This window comes from Pogona vitticeps, chromosome 4 (genome assembly GCF_051106095.1).
Source record: "Pogona vitticeps strain Pit_001003342236 chromosome 4, PviZW2.1, whole genome shotgun sequence".
NCBI lineage: Eukaryota > Metazoa > Chordata > Lepidosauria > Squamata > Agamidae > Pogona > Pogona vitticeps.
Genome location: NC_135786.1, coordinates 87,065,249 through 87,073,902, shown reverse-complemented (window position 1 = coordinate 87,073,902; position 8,654 = coordinate 87,065,249).

Here is an 8,654-nt window from a genome sequence, read left to right as displayed (position 1 = left end):
TATTATGTTCTTTGGCCTCCATTTGCCTGAACTGTAAGCAATAACGTGTTCTCCACCAAAGAGCACAGAATTCCCCTTTCTCTGCCAAGACTTTGCTTGATTCATAGAATAGGGTAGTGGTAGTGGGAATGGACCTATAACACATAAGACCAAAGGCAACTCTTACATTGAGAGTGTTGTGCATAACATGGAAGGAAAAAAAATGAAATGACATCATTGGTCCTTCTTATGAATGGGTATCTCTTTCCCCCTCTGTAAATTCACCTCTTCAGAAAATTTAGTTGCTTTGCAGCTAAGGAACATCTCCATCACACAAGCAAATCTACATAGTAGCATGACTTTCCTCAGTCCTCCCAATCCTTTAGACTTTAGCTCTGTGAGCCTTCATAATTGACCGTGCGACCTGGGACTAATGGGGCTATACAGTCCAAAGAACAGTTGGAGGGCATCAGTTTGGGGGAAGGCTGGTTTAGCGGGAAATATCTGAAGGTAGCTTTGACTAAACAAGAAGACTTCTAGTGGAACCCTTCAAGCCTATCCTATCTTTGAAAGGCTACGTTAAAAAAAAATCAATCTCTTCATGCCACATGGTACCTGTCACAGATTTGTGCAGAAGTTGGCAAAGTAGCTTAGCATATTTAGTTCTTTATCATACCTTCTCTTCCAACTGGAGATCTACTTGTTATGCTAGAGGGATTGTAGATGCCCGGTTTCTTTAGCATGCCTTTGAGGGACTGTAAGGTTTCTCTATATCCTTTTATGCGTGAAACAACTTCAATCTGTTTGTTGAATGGAATATGAAACTATACATATTATTATACAAGTCTGTGGACTGTTTTGTTCTAATACTCAGTTAGTGCAGAGTTGAAAACCACAACTAGGAATTGAACTGGTATGTTGAAATGTTGGTGCAAAAAAAAAATGCTATCACCAGAAATAGGGGCCAGTGCCTGTCAGCTGGGTATTCATGGGTTAAGTCTGAAATGTTCGCAATGTTCAGGCAAGAACTTTCAACATGTTTTATTAAAGAGCAGCCAAATCCTGTTGCTTAGGATAGTAAATCATACTAGAGTAAGATCACAGAACAATGGGGATTTAGTGAGACAAATCCTCTGTACATCCTATTGATACAAATAGACCTAATTGTGTTAGCATAGTAAGTCACAACGCAAGGAGGCCCATTTGATGTAATGCACTTATGAAGGAGTTGACTCACCAAATTCCAAGTGGACTTACTCTAATGTGTTTTACTACACTAAGCAACAGGATTTTGGTCAGTGAGGGACAAATCTGGCAATCTGCTTACGTAGAATACTGTTACATATTGCTTCTTGTTCCTCCAAAACTGTGTCCATTCTGTTCTCTCACTGCTTTGTACACTAGCCCTTTCTGTTCTGCCTCCCTCCTCACTAAGTGAAAAATTGGCATAATGTTTCCAGGAAGGTCAGATGTACTGGCCAAAATCTTACTGGTGTTTCAGTAACTTACCATAGCTAATGGGAGCTCATGAATGAGGGTGCCATGGCATATCTTGGTTGTGTAACTTAGTGCATAACTAGGTATATGAGCAAGACAGGCCCTAGCACCTTGACAATTAGCTGCAATTGCCTGAGGCCAGTTACACACACTTTATACAAACAGTTATAGAATTCTGGCCACTGTTCTATTTGTTTTGTGCCAGATTTCCTAGGAGTTCAGTACATATACCTTGCCCATTCCCACAAGTCCTTTACCATGCAGGGAAGAGGAAGAGAGAAAGAGTGAAATATGTTAACATTAAGAAAGACTTTTTGAAAGATTGATGCAACACGAGATATTTGCTGTGAGATGTTCATGTATGCCGTGATCAGTGATAGAACTGGTATAGTTACTGCTGCAGAGTTTTGTTTTTCTGGTAAAATTCTCCATTTGATACACAGAGCTCTGTAGAGAAGAACAGCTTCCACAGACAGTCCACTCTTTTCTCATTTAATAGAACTTAAAGTCTCAATAACTCACTCTGAGAAATTTGCAGGAGAAATAAAAAAAATATTTACTTATAGTTACTTGACATTACAGACTTGTGTATGTTGCTTTCTTTGTTGCATACAAAAGTTAGCAACCAACTGAACATATCAACAGCAAACACCCTGCTGCTGAGAAAAACTGTCTCTGAATTTGAGGCTGGAAGGTAAGATTGGTTAGTGCTGGATACATAATCAGCTCAGCCTAGAAAAGTCCCTCCCAGTTACTGGAATTACACAGCATGTGACTCTGCAAAGAAAATGCCAACAGTTGTGGGCTCCGTAGAAGCATTAGGTACTATTTTGCCCTTCTCTAACTCCGGTCATAGGACATTCTATGGTATAGGAAGAATTGTCAAATGCTAAGAAATCATAACCCATACTTTCAAACTGCTGCTGAGACTTTTTGAGCAATTATGCAGGATTCCACCTAGCTGGAAACATTCTAAAGCAGTGGTCGGAGAACAGAGGTAAATTAATCCAAATGGGGTAAAAGTGAAAATCCTGGGGCTAATGAGCAGAGTGCTACCCCCTCCCTCCCACCCCCTGCAGCCAAACCTCAAATTGTAAGCCACCTCTCCCTGTTACTTCTTTGGTTGCGGCAGGGCACTTGTAAATCCTCCGCTCTTTCAGAGATCAGAGATAAGCCTGCTTGATTGGTTACAGCTGTTGAATAGCCCCGGGGAATAAATCAATTGGGGGGCAGCTTGTGAATGACTGCTTCCTCCGGAAATGACTGCAAGCAAGCAGGAGGCGGGAAAGGATCAAGTTAACAAGGGGAAGGAAGGTGCGAGAGACCCACGGCTTCATCAAGCTTATTTAAATGTATGTAGAAAATGTATGTAGAAAATGGATGGATGGAGGGTGGGTGGGTGGATGTGTGTGTGTGTGTGTGTGTGAGAGAGAGAGAGAGAGAGAGAGAGAGAGAGAGAGAGAGACTGACTCAAAACTATGAAAAAAGGAACAGGCAAGGCTTGAATTAAGGCAGGAAAAGGGTGGAGGGAGGGAGGTGTGTGTGTGTCTGTGTGTGTGTGTGAGAGAGAGAGACTGACTCAAAACTATGAAAAGAACAGGCAAGGCTTGAATTAAGGAGGGAAAAAGGGTGGCTTCATCAAATACTGTATCATTTCCTTCCTTTCAAATCAAGGGGGCAATGTTGGCTTATATAAATTTTTTTTGGGGGGGGGGATAAAAGGTAAAAAAGTTCCCTGACCCTTGTTCTAAAGAGATCAAAGGATATTCCGCAAAGCATCTTGGACTAATGCTAGCTTTTCTGCCCCTGCCAGTTATTGCAGCCAAGTCTAGCCCTAGGTGCAAAACGGATTGTGCAAACATTGTATGAGTTCCTCAGAGAATTACAGACATTGACACAGCCCTCAACCTGCCCTCTCATCATCACTAATCCCAACAACTTCAGTAGCAACAACAGCAATGAGAAATCTTTAAAACTACCACCATTGTTAAAAGGTCTTACATGTCCCAAAAACATATTTTATGAGTACATTAGTGGCACACAGGTATAGTTTCTGCTGAGATGTCTTATGGTGCACCTGGAATCAGCTAGTAGCCTTAGAATATCCTCTTCTACTTTTGACATCTTACCTAGGGATGATACTGTATGAACATAAAATCCTATCCTTGCAAGCAAGGTAAAGTGGAACTATTGGCATAGGTATAGTTGCATACTGGCATACAGTAGTTTTAATCTTGTTCCCAGAATTTCAGAAATGTAGAGCCAGAAGGAGTGTCATTAAAGCCAATCCATGAAGGAGCAAGACATCTACAGCTAAAGTATTTCGGAGAGATGCCCACCCAACTTCTGTTTAAAAAACTCGAAAAAGGGAGAGCCCACCTATTGAGGCAGTTCTTTCCACTGTTGTCCAGCTCTTACTGTCAGAAAGTTCCTCCTTTCTCATCTTCTGAATCCATTGAAGTCTTGCAGTCCAGAGAAAATGAGCTTGCATTATCTTTTACGTGGCAACCCTTCAAATATTCTGAGATGGTTCTTCATAATCTCTGAGTTAAATATATCCAGCTCCCTCAATTGTTATTCATAGGACTTGGTTTCCTTAACCAATAGCCATCGTCCTTTTGGCATATTCCAGTTTGCCAATGCCCTTCTTAAACAGTGGTGCCCAAAACTGGATACAATATTTCAGGTGTAGTCTGACCAAAGCAAAATGGAATGTTACTATAACTTTGCTTGACCTGAAAGCTACCCTTCTGTTGATCCAGGTTAGAATTGCATTTGCTTGTTATTGTTGTTGTCCTATCTCATTGTTTTCTCATGTTGAATTTATAATGTATTCAGATCCCTAGGTCCTTTTCACATCTACTACCGCCAAGCTAGTTGTCACCCAATGTATATCTCTGCATCTCAGTTTTCCTGCCCAAACAGAGCTTTACATTTCCCCCTTTTGAAACTCATTGTTTATATTGGCTCTGTTCTTTATTTATTAATGTCATCCTGAAACCGTATTTTCTCTTTGGAAGTATAAATTACCCCCCCTCCCGTTTGATGTTCTCTCCAAATTTAATGAGTATCTCCTCTGCTCGTTGATCCACATCATTTAGAAAGATGTTGAATACTGGGTTAGTGTCTTTAACCCCTCTGTCAGCTTTCCCACGCAGCCTGCTGACATGGAAACTCAGAGATCAGAAGAAAGCCCATTATCCACAGCAGATATTCCTTCCCACAAGAGAATGTATTTGTCGTTTGTGTGGAACCAGAGAAAGATGGATAAGACAGAGATCCAGTGTTTGGGGTGCCCCCTGGACTAGTTCAGGAGGCATCTGCCTGAGCTGGATGGATTCATTCCCTCTGTCTGGGATTGAGTTTGACTTTTGAGGGGGTTATTTGAGACTCAGCCCTTTCATGGAAACAACAGAATTCTGCTGTGTCCAGATCAGTCCTCAACCAGCTGTGCTGGTGAGCTCAAGGACTGACTACTGTAACACTCTCCATGGGGCTGTCTTTGGGCCTGACTTGGAGACTGCAGCAGGTGCAACATGTGGCAGCTAGCCTGATTTCAGGCAGAAGGAAGTTTTTATTTTGCCATTTGTAGTTCGTCTGCATTGGTTCTGTGTGCCTCTCTGATCCAGATTCAAGGTGCTGGTACAAAGCCTTCAACAGTGTGAGGCTTCATGACATGTTGGGACGCCTCCACTTAAGACATTCTGCTCATCCCGCCTGGTCTTCTCAAGTCAGAGGCACAGATGGTTGTTACTAAAAATCGAGCCTTCTCAGCGGTGGCCCCATTCTTATGGAACAGCCCCCCCCCCGGAGAACCATCAGGTCCTTTCTTTGATTACATTCAAAAGATTACTGAAAACTGAGCTTTTCAAATACTGTACAGTAAGTGTACAGTAAGACATCGTTCCCTATGATAACAGCAGGATTTGATTTTACTTTGCCCTTCCATCATCATTAGTTGTTTGAGGCATTCTTAGTTTTCTTGTTATTTAATTTTTAGTGTGTCTATTTTGTCATCAGAGTGTATGGGATTGCAGGCAGGATGTATTGTTTATGCTTATCTATCTATCTATCTATCTATCTATCTATCTATCTATCTATCTATCTATCTATCTATCTATCTATCTATCTATCTATCTATCTATCTATCTATCTATCTATCTATCTATCTATCTATCTCGCTCCCATTACTGTCACAGCACTACTCTGGGTGGGTTACAACTAATAAAATAGGAACCCAAGATAAAAATAGAGATATTAAAGCCAATAGCAAGAACCCTAAAAAAAACGAGATAGCACCAACTAATCCCAGAGTGGATGGATGAAAAGAGGGGAGAGAAGAAGAGGAGGGGAAAGAAAAAGGGGGGGCGGTGTGGAAAGCCTCCCTGAAAAGCAGTATCTTTAATTGCTTCCTAAAAGTCCACAGGGAAGGGACTAGGCTGAGCTCCTCCGGAAGCTGGTTCTATAAAGTTGGAGCCACGGCAAAGAAGGCCCTACCTCTTGTAGAGGATTTATGGGCCTCCCTCGGGGTGGCCACCAAAAGGAGCCTCGACTGGGATGATCTTGTGGGTCGGGCAGATTACATTAATGAGGGTTATGCTTGTCGTTAACCATCCTGAGTAGAGCACAGCACCAAGTTGGGCAGTATACAAATGCACAAAAGGAATGAAAGAATGAATGGTTCTTAAGAACTGTTAGGACTCTAACTAAACAACTCACCCAGTCCATGAGCTTCTGCTCAAGAGTTCACTGGGTCAGTGAGTGCAGCTGCAGATCTAGCAGCTGCTAACTCAACTGCCAACCAGACTGGGTAAATACATGCTTAAACCCATTCATTTCAGTGGACGTCTGTGTTAGTAACAAGGTGCTGCTTGGAGCCATATTTACATATAATGGCCTGAAATGAGTGTATGTGAAACACATGTTTCACAGCTAAACATGTGTTAAATGTAGTAGCCATTTAACACAAGTTTATCTGGTTTAATTCTTTCCTTTGAACTCCACCCTTTTGTATATATGCATACTGGCTCTAGTCTCCACAAAATACAGGCCTCCCTCAGGATCTACACCTGCTGCCTAACAACAAAATCTGCATAGCAGTTTGAAGTATTCAAACCCTTACAGCAACTGTGTTTGGTATATCAGTATTATGAGCCTCTGTATTGCAGACAAGTGAAAAATTCAGTTGAAAGAGTGTCTTGCCTAGCACCACAGCAGATAAAAAGGTGATTTTAGACACGAGGTTCAAATCTGTAACTCCCTGATACACATTCTCCTAGGCTCCCATCATACACTGGCCGAAATCCTGTTGCACTGCTACGTAAGAGGCATAACTTTTGTGGGCAAATTACATAAAAGTTAAGATAAATATAATAGATTTTTGTATTCATAGATATCATATGTGGCTCCCCGAGTCATGTCACTCAGTATGGAAAAAATATGTAATCAGTGTCATAATGAGGCCCTTAGCTACTAAACTATCAGCTCCCATTATCATGAGGTGCATTCTGCAAATAGTATCTGCACACCAATTCCAAATTTTACATTTGAATAGAATGGCCAAGAAACAATATCCAAGACAACAGTGCAGTATAAGGATCAGCCTTGGTTCTCAGTGGCAGTCTATGTGCTATTCTTACTCCAGTGACTGGGATTACTAGAAAGTTTCTTTTCCACAAATGTCACTGGGAACAAAATATTAGTTTCCCCCAAGTACATGGAAATGTGTGTGCTAACAAAGCGCTGCACTGTGTCGAGACAGAGTCTATACTTTTACATCACTCTTGCCACGGGCAACCACTGTTTATTGCAGAGTTTGACCATCCATGGCCATTATGGCCTTAATGGCACTTCTTGTGTCCTGAGAAAAACCCCTTCCCATGCCCCTCCTCAGGCAAACCATGCCACAGGTACCAGTAAGAGAAGTCTGTATCCAGATAAACATGGAGGGGGCTACAGAGACAAGGCTCTCATACCTTCCTAGCAAAGAAAAAAATTGCTGAGATGAGCCTGCAGGTGCATTATATGTGTGCTTTGAGACTCCAACATTCATGTACTCATACTCCTTCCTACAGGATTTAAAGGAGCCACATGAATAATTTCCCTATCTTTTGTCCTAAAATAAATCCCATGATATAAGCTAGGATATACACGTGTTTGTGTGCGAGGCAGACCAACACTGCAGAACTACCGCCTCTTTTAAGGAAAGTCAATAGCTCTCGCTCCTTCCAATCAACCCACAGAGGACCAAGCAGGACGAGGCAGGAAATTAATGTAGGCTGAGCATGGAAGAGGAACACAGCAATGGAAAACCAGGGTGGTGGCAGCAGTGGAACTGAGTATCTTGAAAGAAGGCACAGCTGGAACAGTAAACAGGAGCATCTCACTCCAGTTACAGTGGTTACAGGCCCCATTTGGGTATTCAGTTGCAAATATTTTATACATGATCCTGTTGCTGCCTGCTGCCTAAGTAGGCAACCCACCCTCATATACATAAAGTTTCTCACTCTGTGCCTGACATTAGAGCTGCCCGAGTCAGGCCTTGGCCCCCAACTTGCTCACTGCCACCACCACCACAGACATAAATCTGACAGGATTCAACAAAACTCTGTCTGTGCAGTATCCAGATAGTAGCTTCCCCTAACAACTAATACGTCAAACCTCTTTTGCTGCCAAACTCCTTTTATAAGAAGATGTGCTTGTAGCGGCCCTCTGTTACATTTCCTTTGAAGGATTACCTGAGACAGACAGGTCTCTTGCCACAAGCACCGCATCTGTATGCTTTAGTGAGGGAATGGTAGACATGATGGCTCCGGACATACTTGCTTTTAAGCTGAAGAAGCCATTTCTTGCGACTGCGAATGTCAGTCTCCCCACCAAACTAGAAGTGAAAGGAAACGCAACTCATAATAATGAGCTGGGATCACACCTATTTGATAGTAAATAGCTAGCTAGTTGGTACATGCCATGGCCTAAGGGTTTTTTGTCTCTGGCATGGGAACTTATATAACACTTCAAGCCTGTGTATTTTTTTAAAAGAAAGTACATATTAGAATAGAAGGTTGAATAAAGAAGAAAATCTAAGAAAAAAACACACTTCTACCTGTCACCTAAAATGGCTGATTTAAGTGAAAGCTATATCATTCAAAAGCATTTCATTCCTCCTCATTTAAAGACCA